We start from the raw sequence: 8,654 nt of genomic DNA on the forward strand, positions 1-8,654 counted from the left end.
CCAGGTCATCCGGGTCACATCTCTCTGGAATTATGATAAATGTTCACAACTTTCTGTCCTTTCCATGACATTCATTACTATTTCTGACGCTGTACAACGCATATGCCCCACAACTCTCTCTTGCTTTCTATGTCTCGCTCTGCTGCGTCCGCTCAGATCAGTAGCATGCATGTAACTCAGAAGAAAGCTTGTGACCTGGTGGATTTCAGGTGTAAGAAATGGAATTTGTAAGCAGATGATAGCAAAGTAGAAGAGGAAGAGAGCCACAAGTTTATTAATGGCTTATGTGGAGCTTTTTCGCGGCTCCGTCTAGCGAGGAAACAGCTGCTCAAGAGGGACGTCAAAATCGCATCAATTCCGATCTGAGTGTCCAGACTGAGGTCGCATTTCAAAAAATCCGATCTGTATCGGAGTAGGACCAAAAATGAAAGTGGCTGAAATCCGAACTGGAAAAGATCAGATTCCATCGGATTTGGGTCACTTTTACCTGCTGTCCAAACTCAGCCTGAGTTACAGACATGCGGCTCGCAGATATACCATTACTTCATTTAGGAAGAATAAGTTAACACTATAGTTTAACTCGTTGTTGTTGGAGCTCTTCCTCTGATAAACATGGCATTAGCTAGCTTTGTGGCTAATTTAATTTAGGAATGGACAGTGTTAGCTGCTGTAAGTGATGAACTAGTGAGAAATTATGGGGCCGTTTGTAGAACAGAGCACTGTTTCATAAATAAATCCACAATCAATTTTATCAACATTGTAGCCTCCGCCACTTAACTACTGTAACATTAAACATACTTTTGTGACCTGGGAGGATACCGGGAGAGGGTAACGGAAACGGGAGAAATTGGGAGGGCTGGCAACCTTATTACTTTGTTTTGTGGTAGATTAGTGGCGGTTTTCAACAGGGGAGTTGCAGAGGGCCATCTGGTGGGCAAACTATGCAACACCCATGACATGATTGAAAGATCCATCTCTATTTCGTTTTTTAATCATCATTAAGCTTGTTTTATAAAAGCCGATACCAATTAAAATGCATTTAGCTCGTATCTGCTGATAATATTGACCAACCGATAAATAAGTCGAGCTCTAATTCTTACTGTTAACCAACATAATAGTTTTTGGCATTGTGTAAAATTTGTATTTGCACCTATTGGTATTTTGTATTTGCACTCTGTGCGGACTGGTTCCAGCTCCCGCCGAATGAACACGGCAGCCAGGACCAAATGCATTCTCAGAGACCGACAGACTAGAGGAAAATTTGACGAGAGGTAATAACGTTACAACCGAGGTGGTTTTCTTGCCAGGTTTAGCTCAGGGAACCCCGGGACCGGAGTCAGCTAATAGGACCACTAGCAGCCCGGCAAATGTTAACCGAGCTAACTAGCTACAGATGCAGACAGATAATTAGCTGCATTTAACGGTTTAGCAAAAAGTAAAGCTATCTGTCCATCCTGAAGCTCTGTAAATCACCTCAGTACTGTATTCCCTGTTGACCTTCGAGGCTGTGTTTGGTCCTGTTCAGGCTGTGTTCACTGGGAGGCTGCTGAAAGCGGTTTCATTGCCCTGCTTGCCTAAAATCAGTTAATAAAGATGTGTTTTTGTTTTTGTGCAGTAATCAGTGAGGTCCGGTCAGCCCCCAGAAACACTGCACTCCAGTGGCGTCATAAAAATGAGAAAGCTTTTCATTGGATGCTGAATTAAAACACGCCCCTGAGTGCAGGATGAGTCATCAAAATTTTAAAATCATTTTCCAGGAATGACAAGCTCTAAAATACCATCAAGAATACACACGAAACAATGTTTTTTTTTTTATCATTGATGCTGGTGTATTGGTGTTAGTGCCAGGCATATGCAATAAAAACAAAATAACATTTCATGGGGACTTTAAGTACAAGACATACATCAACTTTAGCCTTTTAGAGGTTTGGTTGGTTGTTGACGCTAAAGATTTTAGCCTCAAACACAAAAATAGACACAAGCCCCGCCTACTAAAGGCAACACAACTTAGGTTTCTAGATTATGAGAGACAATGATTACTATCCAAATAATTACTCTGTTATGAAATACAACTTATCCATTAATTACTTAGGGACTTCTTGTGGATTTTGTTTTGCAAATGATTTTTCTCAGTTGAACCTAGGATTTTATTTCAATCACTCACTTGCGCCGGTTCCCCACCCCCACCCCTCGGCGCGGTTAGCAGAGCCCGCCCCCCTCTCCTCTCTCCCCGGCAGCCTCCGCCTCTCTTCCTTGGTTTGTCATCCACACCGCTGTTGTTGCAGCCATTTTACCGTGGAGCGTCGGCACAGCGGCGACCGGAGGATGCCGAAACAGCAGCGTTGAAAGGTAATTCCACCGTTTTTGTTGAGCGCTTTTATACGCGTCGGTAACCTTCACGTTTCCGACTCAGCAAATAAGTCTGGTAATGTCTGGCGAGCTGAGGACCAGGCCGACCGGAGGGTTTGAGGGAGCCTCCACAACTAGTAGCTGCTCAGACAGAAGAGATTGCTGGGAGAGTGAGTGGCGACAGAGGCTTGTGGCTGGCAGTTAACAAGTCCGTGAGAAAAATGGCGTCGTTCACTAAAGCACTGAAAGTTGTAAATGAGCTTCTGTGGGTCGAGAACATGAATGTGTGTGTGGTTACAGTTTAAAGGTGCAGGATAGCAGTGTTGTACAAATTAAACTGAGTGTTATTTGTGCGCTCGTGAAGGGGGCGCTCGAGAGCTAAATAACGACGTATGTTTGCGCACGCCTTGTAGCTTAACCCTTATTGGCTAGTCTGGTTTTTGAGTGTTTCAGATGTCTTTTTTTGGAATTGTAGGCTAGTGACTCCATTTTAGATTTCTTTGTTCTTCAATTGAGTAAACGCTTGCGTAGTTAGCATAGACCGTATAAAAGAAATGGACGTAGTCACTGTGACGTTACACGTTGGTTTCTGGACTGCTATTTGAAACATTTGGCAAACACAGAGTTTGGCATTTTGGCCGCCACCATTTTTTTGCAACCAGCGTCACCAGAACTGACGATATGTGGACGAGACGGTGTAGCTAACTAGCTTTGTTAGCTAGGTGCATCTGTAATTAATGTTAACGTTAACTTTTTACTGGGATATTAATTTCTGGCTGATGAAAAACAGGCTTAAAACAAAACATACATACCAGAAAGTATTAACGACCTATTATGCATTTATATGAAGCTTTAAAAAAATGAGGTAAACGTATTTAAAAGAAATCCATGTGAGCCAAAACCTCAGATTTTCTCCTGTTTTGAACAACTTTTTCTACCAATGGCTCCATGCTACAACACACAGGGCTAGACGAGTTGATATTCCATATATGGTCATTTGCTCCGGACAGCAACGCTCAGTCTGTCTGTACCGCTCAGCACAACAACTGCCTGGTAACATGCTTCAGGTCATGGCCAATCACAAGACAGTGGGCTTTGAGAGGGGGGCCTTAAAGACACAGGAGTTTCTAAAGCTTGTTTCAGGCTGAAATGAAGGGCTATGTGAAGGGACAGTATAAGATTTACTTTGAATCATGCAAACTACAATATCTGGAAATGCAGTATAATAGGTCTCCTTTAACAGCTGACTCCTAATAAGCTTGTTCAATGTTGGTTAACTTTACACAATGCAACAGATATGAGTCTCCTCTATCCTGACTGACAGATTGCCATGGTAGCAACTTCTCAATCACAAGGCAGTCCCGCCCTAAACCCTGCTTTATTGTATATTTTCGTCTAAATTGGGCCATAATTTACTAAATCAGGTGGGATATAGCCTCATTTTACCATTATTTCTAAGACTTCTTTTTGCAACCAGAGTCGTCGCCCTTGATGGCCGTTTAAGTTACTTCCACATGACTTCAATTTTCAGACACAGAGGTTTCGGCTTGGTTAGTTTTGTTGACAGCGCTACTGTTGAAGGGGTGCACTGTTAGAGCCCTGTCACACCAGCATGTTAAAATGGTGAAATTGCACGCTCACACGCTTTGGCATCCGACTCGAGACAACCACTTTTCTTTTGAGGTAACTACGGTAATGTTAACGGTCTTCTTCTGTCACTTGTTTGTGAGAAGGCAATTTATTTTCAAGCTAGCTGCACCTACGGACCGGTGCAAGCTGACAGGCAGGTTAGTGACTTTATTGTGTCATTTTCTCTCTTTCCAAAGACAAGTGTTGCAGTATGAGAGTTCTACCTGAAGAGAGGCTATGGAGGCTTTATGTTACGTGACACGAGAACGACATACAACACAATTTATCAAATTGGGTCGGTTGATGAATTTAGCGCATTACACATGTGACAACATCCGGTTTTTAAAATAAGGTGTCTATACAGTATGGAAATGAGATTTATTGGATTCTATTCACAGAAAGTATAAAACATATTGCATAAGTGTCCATTAAAAGTACAATATTAAAAAACTTCTGTTGCTGTTTCATCACCATTTATAGCTACTAATGTTGTTTACTATAGCACAACATTGTGCAAAGTTCGATAGCCTCGTAATTTTGCACCAAATTAATATATGTTCATCATATATCCAACTTGACATGAACTTCACTGCAGTCCGTTCTTCCACACGTGCCCGTGCTGGCCTACGGACATACAACTTAGTAGTAGTTCGCGAAGACATGCTGCTATTGTGATGCAGCAAGTAGCGTCAGTTGTCTAATCCACAACTTTGCTAACATTAGTTACATTACTTGCTGTGTCGTTGTTCACTCTATCATGGTATTTGTCACGGTGTTGCATTTCTCCCTTCTAAGTTTTTACTTACCCAACCTTCATAATGCAGAGAAATATCCAGAGTTCCAGTTGGAAATGCCATATTTCATTGAATTTTCAAAAAATGTTCTATATAGGGATCGTTATTGTAATATGAAATGACCTATATCGGGATATAAACTTTTTGCCATATCGCACAGCCCTACTTCCAATATAACATCATAATATATGACGACACACTCAAAGCTTCATTCAAAAACCCCAATAGAAGCTTGGTAGAAGCAGAAAAATCAATGACAAATGACCAAATCAACTAAATCTCAACAAGTCAGTCAAAACAGAAACGCAAAATGCTCTGATTCTGAAATGCTCCCCGAAGCCCTGCAGAAGACGGGAAAAAAACGGGTCGCAGAGAGCTGTGCCTGGTAGAAGAAGCTCAAAAAGGTTAACAACGTCAGGCAGGCAAAACACTCTGCTCCTTAAATGCTTCCAGTAGTTTGGTTGTGTGGTTTTATTTTACATTTTTTTGACATTTCAATTTTATTGTCTGAATATTCTTAAGAATAAATCATTCAGTTGCTCTTTGAAAGGGTGCACTTGTATTTTTAAGCTATTATATTTTCACATCAGTGCCATAATGGTCTTAAAATAACAATATTGTTTGTCGCAATTATTTCAGGGACAATATATCATCCAAAACTAGTTATTGTGACTGGCCTAACAGAGACAGACAGCAGGTTCAGTTCATCTGAAAACTGCAGGCTTTCTGTCCTTCAGACTCCATCCCCACCTGGTAATAATAACGTGATCTATCTATCTAGATAATAACATCAGATCACAACTGGTCTATTTTGCTCACATTGTGATCAGATCTAAATGTGCAAATTAGGTAGACAGAGCTGGCGGATTTGTCCAGCAAAATCTGTGACGAAAAATATTAGTTTGCAGTGCCACGTGTTTATGTTAATTGCTTTGAGACTCTCAGCTCCGGTCCTGAATGCAGTGAAGTTGGCTAAATTACTTTTGAATCAGGCGCTGGAACAACATCCTCTACCATTCAGTTTGACTCTGACAACGCCATCAGGAACCAGGCAGGAGAGATGCTCTCCGGTGAACTATTTATTTTATAACAGAACTATACCCAGGACACACATTTTATTTCTTTGACACTGGAAATCTGATCCGACCACAGATTATGAAATAAGGCATTAAAAACCTGAGTCTTCAAGGTAAAACATGAGACTCATGTAAGCAGTTATGAGAGTTTAGTGTTGGGCAGCTCAGCAGGATCACTGAAGCCAAGGCTGTGAATATTACATTTCTAGTAATTGGAGGTGAGGTGTCTTGAAGAAAACACATCAGTAATTTCTCCGTATAAAAGGGCTCTATGCTTACTTCAGTTTGTCCCGACTTGATCATCTTGTGGATATTGCTGCAGGCTCACTGCAAATGACACTCGACTCTATTGCTCCTCTAAAAAAGGAAGATATTAAAACAAAACACAAAGAGGTATAACCCCCAAACCAACAATTTAAAGCACTGGAAAGGAAATGGCATTACACCAATCTGGAAGGATTGTGTTTAGTCTGGCAAGATAGTCTTAAAACATATAGGAAGGTCCTCCATAATGCCAGACTATTAATAGAGGAAAACAAGAACAACCTCAGGTTTCTTTTCAACACTAGGCAGACAGTCACAGCTCTATTGAACCATGTATTGCAATAGCCCTGAGTAGCAACAACTTCATGAGATTGTTTAATGATAAAATTATAATTATTAGTGATGAAATTCATCATCTCCTGCCCTTTATTGGTACTGATTAGGAACAACTTAGGAACCTTACAAAACAACTGAACACCTGATATGTATTTAGACTGCTTTTCTCCCATTGATCTTAACCAACTAACTTAAGTGATTTTCTCATCTAAACCATCCACCTGTTTCTTACTGTGCATTCAGACCAAATGCAAATTTGATCCTTGCAATGCTTTCCTCGCGGGGGTCTTATTGCTGGACTACTGCCAAGTGTTCACACCCAACTCAATAACGCAAATAAACACAACCTGCAATTACTACAGCTGTACAAACCCAAAGTAAATATTTTGCTGTCATTTTATTGCAATAAACGGGTCAAACTGATGTCGAATTAACAGTCCTTTAAAGTAGCCATAATTAAACTTACCTTTCTCTCCAAGATCCTTGAAAAGTTGTGACTTTTTACAAGACAATAGTTTCTTTGAGGATTTTCAATCAGGAGTGCATCATAGCACAGAGACGGCACTGGTGAAAATTACAAATGACTTAATTGCATCAGATAAAGAACTTGACTCTTGTTAGATCTTAGTGCTACATTCGATACCATTGACTGTCACTTCCTATTACAGAGACTAGAAGATACAATTCGCAAGCTAAAGTCCCATTTATCAGATCAATCTCAGTTTGTACATTAACGATGAATCCTCCATGCACGCCAAAGTTAGTCACGGAGTTCCACAAGGTTCTGTGCTTGAATTCCATTCACCTTATATATTCTTCCTTTTGCCACTATTATTAGGAAGCACTCAAACTTGTTATTGTTATGCAGATGATGTCCAATTAGGCCTATATCCTATCAAGCAAGCAAGAGACCGCTACAAGTAGGCAGGTATGTAGACAGGCAGATAGACGGGCCAGCCAATCATTTTGTTCAGCAGAATGAAATGATTGGACATGATTATTGAAGTCCTAGTCCTATTGAAGACAGTATTAACAAATACAACATGCTTCTAAAAAATACTGCCTACTCCTACTCCTACCTTGATGCCAAACAGTGGATCACTTCACAAATCTGAGGTAGAACATTCAAAACAATTATGATTAGAGCCTGACCGATTTATCATTTTGCAGATATTATCGGCCGCTATAAGCTACTTGCAGATATATCTGCATCAGCGTTAATAACAGCCGATATGACTCTTAAAAAAGAGAAACGGAGTCGGATCCTTCCCTCGTATCATGAGTGTTGCATAGTTTGCCCACCAGAGGGTGTGCTGCAGCTCCTCTGTTCAAAACACTGCAGCACCACAGAACAAAATATGACTTAAATAATAATAAAAATAGCGCTCATCACTTTTCCTCTTCGGAGAACAGACTTGCAAACCCTCCCATTTTTCACTGCCTTTACTGCTTTTCCAGTAGTATATTGTGTCTATATACACTCACCTAAAGGATTATTAGGACCACCCGTTCAATTTCTCATTAATGCAATTATCTAATCAACCAATCACATGGCAGTTGCTTCAATGCATTTAGGGGTGTGGTCCTGGTCAAGACAATCTCCTGAACTCCAAACTGAATGTCAGAATGGGAAAGAAAGGTGATTTAAGCAATTTTGAGCGTGGCATGGTTGTTGGTGCCAGACGGGCCGGTCTGAGTATTTCACAATCTGCTCAGTTACTGGGATTTTCACGCACAACCATTTCTAGGGTTTACAAAGAATGGTGTGAAAAGGGAAAAACATCCAGTATGCGGCAGTCCCGTTACAACCGAGGTAAGCAGCAAAGCATTTGTGAAGCCACAACACGCACAACCTTGAGGCGGATGGGCTACAACAGCAGAAGACCCCACCGGGTACCACTCATCTCCACTACAAATAGGAAAAAGAGGCTACAATTTGCAAGAGCTCACCCAAAATTGGACAGTTGAAGACTGGAAAAATGTTGCCTGGTCTGATGAGTCTCGATTTCTGTTGAGACATTCAGATGGTAGAGTCAGAATTTGGCGTAAACAGAATGAGAACATGGATCCATCATGCCTTGTTATCACTGTGCAGGCTGGTGGTGGTGGTGTAATGGTGTGGGGGATGTTTTCTTGGCACACTTTAGGCCCCTTAGTGCCAATTGGGCATCATTTAAATGCCACGGCCTACCTGAGCATTGTTTCT

At 41.0% G+C, this 8,654-nt stretch overlaps 1 protein-coding gene across 2 annotated transcripts in view; it reads left to right on the forward strand.

The window, feature by feature from the left end:
- Positions 1–2,208: 2,208 nt before the first annotated feature.
- ccdc71 (coiled-coil domain containing 71) overlaps positions 2,209–8,654 on the forward strand; it is a 27,596-nt gene continuing 21,150 nt past the window's right edge. For both annotated transcript variants that reach the window (XM_046028806.1, XM_046028807.1), the window contains exon 1: positions 2,209–2,349. The gene's annotated coding sequence lies outside the window, so the exon portion shown is untranslated. The remainder of the gene's footprint in view (positions 2,350–8,654) is intronic.

This window comes from Micropterus dolomieu, linkage group LG18 (assembly GCF_021292245.1).
Source record: "Micropterus dolomieu isolate WLL.071019.BEF.003 ecotype Adirondacks linkage group LG18, ASM2129224v1, whole genome shotgun sequence".
Classification (NCBI taxonomy): Eukaryota; Metazoa; Chordata; class Actinopteri; order Centrarchiformes; family Centrarchidae; genus Micropterus; species Micropterus dolomieu.